The 10921-nt window shown below is 38.5% G+C and overlaps 1 non-coding gene and 1 pseudogene across 1 annotated transcript; one reads left to right on the forward strand and one right to left on the reverse strand.

Moving 5' to 3' along the window:
• Positions 1-1264: 1264 nt before the first annotated feature.
• Trnav-aac23 (transfer RNA valine (anticodon AAC) 23) lies at positions 1265-1335 on the forward strand. Its single transcript has one exon. It is a non-coding gene; the product is annotated as a tRNA-Val (tRNA).
• Positions 1336-7896: 6561 nt separating this feature from the next.
• Positions 7897-8908, reverse strand: LOC147996584 (glyceraldehyde-3-phosphate dehydrogenase pseudogene; annotated as a pseudogene).
• Between the last annotated feature and the right edge of the window lie 2013 nt (positions 8909-10921).

Below are 10921 nucleotides of genomic sequence, written 5' to 3' on the forward strand. Positions count from 1 at the left end.
CAATAATAATGATGTTTAGTCAAGGTCTGCCTACCTATGTCTCCCAAGTCCTAGGATAAAAGGCATGTAGCATCACACCCAGCATGTATGCACTTTTGACTATTTTTTTTATTAAGTTGATTTTTTTCTATGGTTATATGATCCAGAAATGAAGATATTTATACAGGACAAACTGAGTAAATGGGCAGTAAATTTTGTATTAGTTCTGTAAGTTAAATCCATCTAATAAATTCATTGTAAATCTTGGAAGAACATTAATAAAATCAAGAATACTGTTTTGAAAGGAGCTACTGTTAAAAAACTAGATCACATTTTTTTATTTATTTTCTGCAGCCAGGACTAGGATAATATAAAGGAAACAACTGAATTTTCCAATTATTTGCCTGCTACAGTGAGAGCTAAACTTTGTGGATAAATTAGAAAGTATTCAGTAATGCTATTGTTCAATGCCTGACTACAGGAAAAAGTCCTATTTCTGTAACATAAAATTCAAAAGATTATGTGTTGACCTACTTAAGACTTTCTAGAGTTTGCATTTCCAGTTTGTCTATTCTGGTATTAGCTAAACAGGGTACCAGTTCTTTCTTCTATTTTGATGGTTGGTTTATAAATTCATTTTGAATGAGTGATGCATTTAGGTACAGTACGGTCAAGTATCAACTACATCCATAGTGATATTTTCACTTTTCTTCTCTCTATTTTCCAAGTAGGATTAAATTTTATTTTAGTCAATCTATTTTAAAGTATGGTTTTCTCTATCCTAAGGCATTTATAAAATCACCTAATAGTATTTTTAGACATCGTGCTAAGATGACATACTGAGCTTAAAATTTATGCTGTCTCTTGACTGGAAGGCGCTCCCCGCACCTCAGAAAATAAATAAAATTTACCAATTTAGAAAAACAAGGAATAATTGATCAGCTTGTGTGTGAGAGGTCAGGAGCAGCAGCTGGACAATAAAAATACTTCGAGCAAAGCCTCAGCTGTCTCCGTAGCTACCACTGGATTATTCGCTCCCAGAGGCAAGTGAAATAGGAACCATTACGTCTCCAACATTTTGAAAGGTGAAAGTTTACTTTTTCTGATTTTTCTGAGATATAAACAGTCATTGAACAACACTGACTGTGTCAGAGATTCAGTCTGAGACAAGAATGAAGGATAAAATTCTTTAAGATGGCTACTGAAAGCAGAAAACTCCAGGAAGAACATGGCTGATGCTCCTCTAAAAACTGAAGTGCTACTCTAAAAATGACTACAGTGGGGTTGGGGATGTAGCTCAGTGGTAGAGCGCTTGCCTAACAAGCACGAGGCCCTGGGTTCGGTCCCCAGCTCCAAAAGAAAAGAAAAAAAAATTACTACAGTAAGACACACCCAAATTTTCTGATTTCCAAGTACTTCAGGCCAGGTCTCTCGGTTCCTGAAAACACGAGTGGCTGCACACATTCTTTTTACTTTATTTATGTCCTTCAAGACACATTTCATTGTGTTTGTTTATAGCAGATTAATTTTCATACCTATGTTTAGGTTCCATGCTTTGGGGCATGGTACAGTTTCTATGTTAAGTAGAGGCAGTGAGTATTTGGGATATAACAATGTATTTTTAAAAGCAATACTCAGGTTGGAGATTTAGCTCAGTGGTAGAGCGCTTGCCTAGCATGCGCAAGGCCCTGGGTTCGGTCCCCAGCTCCGAAAAAAAAAATTTAAAAGAAATACTCAAGACCTAAAATTTTCTACTTTTGGCTCTTGGGGTTGTACCTAAAAAGGAAGCAGCTAGGGAGGGGAAGTGTATCTTTGTAAAGAATTAGTCTCATATTCTACTCAGTGATATGGGGAAGGGGACATATAGTCAGGCCAATACAGGAAAATGTATAAGCTTGCTTATAAATTAAAACATGATAATAAAATGTATGTAATGTTGTCCTATATATTGTATTATCAAATGTTATTTGAAATTAAAATTAAATGAGGCACTATTTTGTTTGATAATTTGAGACTACCTAATTGTGTATGCACTCTACTTTTTAACCATTAGAGAGAAAGGCCTTGAAGAGTAACTGGAGAGAGTATGATATATCCCATGACTAGAGAAGACTGGCCTAACACAGGCTGAGAGTCAGAGGGGTCTGAAATTCAGGTTGTTGGACTGGGTTTTTAGAAGAGAGAAGAAACCAAGAGTATTGAACAGGAAGAGTATGGAATTTCGGAATTTTTTGAATATTTTTGAACACCAAGATCTTCGTCAAATTCAGTCCCAGAAAGGAATAGGCTTTAAAGCACAAGTATTTAGTAATGAATGTGGAAACGTTTATAATCGACGTTCTGTCAGGAAGTGTTTTCTCAGATGTCCACAGTGGAAACAAATAGGACTATGTTTCCCACAATGCCCACTGCAAAGATGCTGACAAACCCTGATGCAGCATTTCCTAGGCATAAGCCATTCCCTCTTACCATTTTGTGATATGGGAATTCTAAACTCTTAGATGTTTCTTGGCTTAGTGTTGTGTCAAGTATTTTGGCTGACACAAATAGAAACACCCTTCCTACTGGGACAGTTTTAATTACCAGACTTCAGAGTTGCAGACCCGTGAATATGCAGACACCGTGTGCTGGCTCAGGCTCTTCTGCAATGTGTTCTAGACCTTAGTCTTGTTTTAGCATGTGCTGTATAAATATAGCAATTATACAGCAGCAGTTTCATTTATATAAAAGTATCGAAAAATAAATTACTCATTTAAAGAGACTCTTTTTTTTTCTTTTTTTCTTATAAAGAGAAACTAGTAGCAAAACTCAGTCTAGGATGTGGCAAAGATTTTTCCCACATGCATACCAATTAGAAGACAAGAGCTTAGTGTCTTTAGCGGAGACTAGCATAATATTTTTCCATCTCACAAAATAAATCATTTGGATCCAAGAAATAACAGAACTTCGCTATCTGAAATTTCCACAGAGAGATGCCCTCGAGGTTCTCTTTCTAGGGCAGACAGCTGCGTGTTTACTTCATGATGAGTAGAGCATGTGAGCCACGGCAGAGGTTTGGTTTAGCTGAGCAATGGTAAAATACGTGCCTGATAATTTCAGTTTCCAACTGCCTGTCACAGTTGTAAGGGATGGACCACTTCATCAAATATCAAAACTGTCAGCAATAAGCGTATTCTTCCTACTTATTGAACAATAGCTCTAATTAATTCCCCTCATCTGAAAAAAATATACCTTGAGTACCAGCTCTCCAACAGTGTTCAAAATATTGTATTATTGTGTCCAAGTTTGTTTTCTACTAATAACAAAAGACTTAATTTCTGTGTGTGTGTGTGTGTGTGTGTGTGTGTGTGAGAGAGAGAGAGAGAGAGAGAGAGAGAGAGAGAGAGGGTTAAATGAGGCTTCTAGGAGAATACATCCTTAGAAATAAATATCTAGGTTTTCATTACTTTACATTTTCATCTATCTTAACAAGAGATAAGGTGTGATTTCAGTATTGATTTAGCACTAACACAATATGTCTCTCTGTAGAATGGAGGCATATGATTTATTACTGGAATTAAGAACTGCATATGCAAAGAATATTTCCTATATTTTTTCTAAAAATGAAGATACTTGCTTATTGACCTCCTCTGAAGTCTGTACAGAGCAGTCTAATGACACGCAGGTGAGTTTTCAAATCCTACCTCACATGCTGCCTCATGTTGGAAAGGGTTTCTATCTCTGTACTTTACGCGTGATGTGTGACTAATTAAAATTACCAGTGTGATCATGTAACATTTACTGAACTTGAAATACATGTCTTCTTCTTTCAGGAATGTTGTGTTACAGGTAAAACAATTTGGCAAATTAGAAGTCACAGACCCATTTTACTGAAGGATCAGGAGATTAGAGGGAATAAATAACTTGTCAGGCGCGCGCGCGCGCGCACACACACACACACACACACACACACACACACACACACACAGTAAGATACAGATTGAATCCATGCCCCCTAATTCTCAAACCATTGTTTTAATGATATTTCATTCCATTCAGTCAAAATCAAGTACTAATTTCATGAGTTATTTAGTGAAGTAACAATTTATTTTATGTCTTATACCCCCCACTCTGCTAAATTCGAACAGTGGCTACAAATAGCTATTATGTGCCTACAGGGTTTAGTTATACTCTAGGATTTAGTAATTAAAAAACACACACAAAAAAAATAATAATACCAGTGTCTTCTCCAATAGAAAACCTATTCTGTTTTCCTGTATTATAACTCCAGGGCTGATGAACTAAGGGTTCTTCCCTATCAAACAAATATTAAGCATTGATTCTATATTTGTTCCTCATCTTGTCGTGCTGCAGCCATAGCTGGGGAATGACCAGGCATCCCTTCCTCTTATCAGGGGACTTTACAAACCCAGGTCACCACACACAGTGAATACAAATATGAAGATTCAGTATTTACAAAATATAGCCAAACTATCATTTGATGAGCTTTGGCACTATGCTATAAAAATAAAATAAGTAAACAGGCATGTTCTTTACATCCTATTGTGTTTAGTTTTGTTTCCAGGTTGAACATGAATGATCTAAATTCCACTCTTTCTTCAAAAGAGGTTTAGAATCTAATCCCAATTTGTCAGCCATGTACACTAGGCAACATAAATAGATTGACCAGGGTGTGTGTGTGTGTGTGTGTGTGTGTGTGTGTGTGTGTGTGTGTGTGTAAAACAATGCTGACTAAATAAGAGGTCATAATTATGACAGGAAAGCAGGAGACACAGGAATCGTAGAGGAGAGAAAGAGATAGAAATCCTATATATTAGTCCTGTGTGCCTGTGTGACATTCTCAAATGAATAAAAAAAATAAATTAAAAGCCCTACTCAGTTTGTGGTGACATCATAGTCACACTATGGACTTGTGAGTTTTGGTCTAAAAGATATTCTATAGAAATGAGGTATATTGTAAAATGATTTGTTGTGTTGTTGTTGTTGTTATGTCCTGTATAGTAGGGGTACACATCTGTAACCAGCATTTTCTAGAAAAAAATGAAGGGGAAATAATTCTTAAATCACAAACTGCAAAGATCAGTATTGAAGAAGGATAAGGTTACAGATTACAGAGATTGTTACTAAAAGTCCATTCAAGATGACGAAGGATCCAACAAAGAAAGTTGAGGGTCTAAATGCCAAGAGAAGACAGGCTTGAGAGGTCCCTGCCTAACTTCTCATGTTAACCTAAGGAAGAGGAAATAAAAAATCAGTATAAGTGCCAAATAAAATACTATTCGAAATTTACTGGATCTATGTTTTGGTTAATAATTGTTTGTCAATGGACAGTTTATTTCACATTTTGTTTCAGTGATAGCTGATTATTTATAAACTTAGTATAAAGAAAATCAATAGTATTATAATGCATATATATATATATATATGATGCAACCCAATAGATAATTTTAATAAAGAGCCCGGTACCTAGATCAATAGATAGTAATTCATTCACTACCGAAGGATAATTTAATTACTTCTTTCATGTCTCATATTAAGAAAGTGCTTTGAAAGTTGTTACTATTGATCACATGCAATTAAGAGACATTCAGGTTAACCTCATTTATTGTCACCATATCTTTTATCAGAAAAATACAGTTATCCTATGCCATTTTCTGAGGGAGAGGTTGAGGTTTTGTGTGATGTTTCTGCTTGTCTCAGTCTGACAAGCCAGAAGCATACATGGTTTGCACCAGGCATTCTGGCCTCAGAATGTAGGACATTGATACTCAACAGCATAGTGCAATTTCTGGAGATTCTTATTTTGTATATAGAAAGAAGTGTTCTCAGCTTCTTCTTCTTCTTTTTTTTATGTGCATAGAGTTCTGGGCAGAGTGCCAGGACTTTACTTTGTTTGTGACAGTGCTTCTTTTCTCTATCAGGACAGCTTCTCTTTCTTACTGAGCTATTGATGAGAGGGGACATTGTCTTTGGTTTTATAGATGGTGAGCACTGAATAAGATATTCTCAGGTATAGACTTGTGCTTTATCACCAAAAGAAAATGACTACAGCCACCTCAGTTGAGTATGTGAATGCTGCTTCAGAGTCCCGTCATCTGTCAAGTGGAGTAGTGATTTTTCAGTTTCTTTAGAATTTCCACAACAGTAAGCTATGAAAGTCACAATTCGAGGGCCATCAGTCAATGAAAGATTGCCGGGCAGAAACTTTCTGAATGCATTTGACTACACTTTACTTGCTAACTGTGCCTCTTGATGTTAAATACTTTTAAGAAAAAGAATGTCCTGTGATAAAAATCAAGTTATGTTAGTTAATCATGTTAATGCACTTTTCCACATATGTCAATTTGCCTAGTGAACATAATTAGCATCTTAGATACTGATAATATGTTAGGCTAGAAATGATATTCACAGGGAGCAATCCGTCCATCCATTCATCCATCCATCCATCCATCCATCCATCAATATATCTGATTGGAAGTCAAGACTACATTCTCATACTGGACTATTCCTGTCTAATGGATGTCTTTTCTTAAGCAAGGCACCTGGCCCCTAAGCTGCTGTCTTAGAGTTCACCCTTCAATAATTATGGCTTGGGGTCAACTCTCCTTATACTTAAAGCTGTGTTTCATCTCCCCAATACACACATGGCCTTTCAAATTCCCCCAAACCAAGGAACTGGTCTTGTTCATTCCGAGGGGTCTGTAGTTCTATTGCTAAGGGTTGAATAAGTCAGTAGGACAGCTCATGCCAGGATAGTTCTCCATGTGGCTGAGAAGAGGGAAATTTTAAAAGAATGATCTTTAATGTGAGTTTGAGTCACAAAAATCTTCCTCTCAAAGATTTAGAAAACTTCATGTTTTAAAACCTTACCAAGTTTTCTGCCAGTTTTGGTTGTCTCTTCTTGGCAGCTGTTCTCCCTGAAGTGCTTTGATGAACCCTCTTCACTGTCTTCACTCTACTATCAAGTGGCATGTCTATTCTATCACACAGTTCACTGTTTGCTCATTACCACTTCCCTGTAATGAATCACCGACTCAGGGTGACCGAGTCTTCATTCAGTAGCTACTGTGTGGATTCGGTCAATTAGCTGGCATGACTAAGTCTCAATTTATACAACCGGAGAATTGACATCTCTGTGAAGATTAAAAATGATGTCAGCAAAGCTCTGGATGATTGGAACAATGTCTTACCTCCCTCCATCATAACCGGAGTGTTACAGTGCAGGCCAGCATAATCTCCAGCAGGGACCTCCTGAGAAAACTCATCTTGCTAGGACCTGCTCCCTTCCACTGTGTCCCATTCATCAGTTCTGACTTAGAATCCTAGGGTCTTACCTAATGAATAGAACCTAAAGGCAGCTTACTTGGTTCTATATAATATGTCAGCTACTTCTCATACCTTCTGCTGCTCAGCACAAAAGTCCTCTTCCCAATATTTCCAGCTAATTTTGAATTACTTGCCTTTTACTGCTTGTACTTTAAAGAAAATGGGTAGAAAGAAGGTAATTATAGAGAATTGAAAATAAAAACTGTAATTACAGAATGAAAATGGAAAGAAATGCACAAGATAAAAGAGCAGGTGAATATGTCCGTATGTACATAAGAAACACTTCCTACGTCTCCTATATTGGCCAATACATAAGAGTGAGGATAGATGTGCATGAATATCTTCTTAGGAAATGAGCTTCTTAGGAATTTTTTCCTTTTTTTGTGGGGGGGGACTTTAGTGATGGTATTCAAGAGAGTAAGGAGGGCTCCCTAGACCCCTACTGTTATTATGTGGGGGTGTCTGGGATAGAATTGTGAGGGAGATGCTCAGTGTTGGGGGCTGAGTTGGGATGGGGACTTCTCAGCAACTGAGAGCTTCTCTTTTTCTCTCAGTACCCTTGCTAGTCTGGGGTGGTTGTTCCAGGGTTTCTTATTCCTTGGAGGCCACATAGGCCATAAGGTCTACCACCCTGATGCTGTAGCCATATTCACTGTCATACCAGGAAATGAGCTTTACCAAGTTGTCACTGAGAGCAATGCCAACCCCAGCATCAAAGGTGGAAGAGTGGGAGTTACTGTTGAAGCCTCAGGTGACAGACAACCTAGTTCTCAGTGTAGCCAAGGATGCCCTTTAGTGGACCCTTGGATGCCTGCTTCCCCACCTTCTTGATGCCATTAAAATTGGTAGGTTTCTCCAGGTGTCATGTCTGATCCACAGTGGATACATTGGGGATAGGAACATGGAAGGCCATGCCAGTGAGCTTCCCGTTCAGCTCTGGGATGACACTGCCCACAGCCTTGGCAGCACCAGTGGATGCAGGGATGATGTTCTGGGCTGCCCCATGGCCATCATGCCGCAGCTTTCCAGAGGGGCCATCCACATTCTTCTGAACGGCAGTGATGACATGAGCTGTGGTCATGAGCCCTTCCACGATGCTAAAGTTGTCATGGATGACCTTGGCCATGAGGGCTAAGCAGCTGGTGGTGCAGGATGCATTGCTGACAATCTTGAGTGAGTTGTCTTATTTCTCATGGTTCACATCCATCACAAACATGGGGACATTGGTCTAAGGGGCGGAGTTGATGACCCTTTCGGCCCCACCCTTCAAGTGAGCTCCAGCCTTCTCCATGGTGGTGAAGAGGCCAGTAGACTCCATGACATACTCAGCACCAGCATCACCCCATTTGATGTTAGCAGGATCTCGCTCCTGGAAGATGGTGATGGGCTTCCCATTGACGACAAGCTTCACATTCTCAGCCTCGAATGTGCCGTTGAATTTGCCATGGGTAGAGTGATACTGGAACATGTACACCATGTAGTTGAGGTCAATGAAAGGATCGTTGATGGCAACAATCTCCACTTTGCCAGATGCAGAGGAGAAGGCAGCCTTGGTAACCAGGAGCCTAATACAGCCAAATCTGTTCATACTGACCTTCACCATCTTGTCTATGGGATGAGGCTGGCGCTGCACGAGAATATCCGGCTGTCTCTGGAACAGGGAGGAGCCAAGATTTTCCAATGAATGAGCACATATATCCTATGTAAATTATGAAAATTAGCTCATGGAGGGGGTCTAATAGTGCATCTGTAGTCTTTACTCTGAAGCAGGCTGAGGCAAAAAGACTACATTAGCAAAATAGTTTGTGGTCAGTTTTAGCAACATGGTGCTATACTGACTCTAACAGCATTTTACAAAACAAGGAACGAATGAGAACGAAAAGAAAGGCAGAAGTCCACATTCAAGCACTACCATAGTTCAACGAGGTCAATGAATCTCTAAAACAGAAACAAATGTTGAAGTCGTGGCTGATAAATTGTGGATTACCTTCAGCAACCAACAACTACATTCAATAATTAACAACTACATTCAATAATTAACAACTACATTCAATAATTAACAACTACATTCAATAATTAACAACTACATTCAAAAACCAACAACCTACACAGAAAGCAGAGGTGTTGCCAAAGGCAGACACTGGAAGATAAAGGACTTCTAAGTTTCATGGTGGTAAAGTAGTGCTTAGTTCATTATCACTGTTGCTCAGAGTAACATGGTTGCTGGGGAAGGGTTCCCATAGACTCAAGTGTTTGAGGCTGGCTTCCCAGTCTTTGGTACTTCTGTGAGCTAACAGAACCTTAGGAGGTGGAGAGAATGGGAGGAAGTTGGGCAAATGAGGGGGTAATCTTGAAGTGAATATTCAGATCTTATTTTCTTTATTTGCTTCTCAGAGGCCATAGGCTGCAGATTTTCTCTAACATCTTCTTGTAGGGCAATTCCTTACCAAAGGTCTACACACAATATGGATAACTAAATATGGTCAGAGGTCCCCAGATCTGCCAGTCAGAATAAGCTTTTTCACTTCATCAGTTAAGCTTGTCTGTTTTATTTTACTTCCTTGGTCACAATGACAAAAAGCTGACTATCGCATAATAAATTCATTTAGTTGTGGTGTTTAGCTTTCATGTGTTTTCCCTTTCAGTCCTTCCCCATTTTTGCTGATACTGTTGTGTTGGCCAGGTTCATATTATTCTTTTCTATTAGTCAAAATCATGATTGTATGCATATGTTCATATATTCATATCTGTAAGCCAGTGTCTAGAATGGACAGTGAGAACACTAAGGCTATTTCTAAATGAATGAGTAAATTAACAAAGAGTGGTGGGTCTCAAAATGTTCTGTCATTGTAAATGCAAATGATAATAGCTACCACATGTTAACTGTCTTGGCTTTGTCTTCATCCTGAGATGGTAAACAACATTTCTCTCATTATAGTTACTATAGTTACTACCGCCCTAGTGGGTGCCAGCACTAGCGTGGGATAAAAGGTTCAGCCATTTAATATTTACAGCAAAATCTACCTACAATTATATCCTCCAACCAAGAACACAATTACTCCCAATCTCTCCCGAAATAACATTAAATAAGGAAAGTTGAACTTATGACAAAATAAAGTACTTGAAAATCAAACATGACAGCTAATAAGAATCCAGCAGATATAGTGGTGTGTGTGTGTGTGTGTGTGTGTGTGTGTGTTCACACACATGCATGTATCTGAAGGTCAGAGAAGAAGCTTAGCTATTTTGAGACCTTTTCATTTAAGATGGATTGTTTGAGTTGAAGTATGAAATCTGCTCTTTCTTCCTCAAACTTGCTTTTAGTCATTATGGATATGAGAGCATCCAAAAGAAAAGTAAGATACAGTTAGGTCCTGTAATTCTGATGGTCTCTAGGCAAATCAACAGATTTCTTCAGAGCTTTTAGACGTGACAATGGCTTCTTGGTGACTCCATGACAAATCCAGAGACCCAGGTATGTTTTTATCCAATGGTTTATCAGATAATTAGTTGTTATAGTTTAAGCTATAAAGCTTATGGTAGTTACTTAAGCAGCAATACACACCTTGCAGAGAAGAGAAGACTTAAGACTTAGTGTGAATAGTTGGGAAATGCA

Source organism: Rattus norvegicus, chromosome 2 (assembly GCF_021556685.1).
Source record: "Rattus norvegicus strain SHRSP/BbbUtx chromosome 2, alternate assembly SHRSP_T2T, whole genome shotgun sequence".
Classification (NCBI taxonomy): Eukaryota; Metazoa; Chordata; class Mammalia; order Rodentia; family Muridae; genus Rattus; species Rattus norvegicus.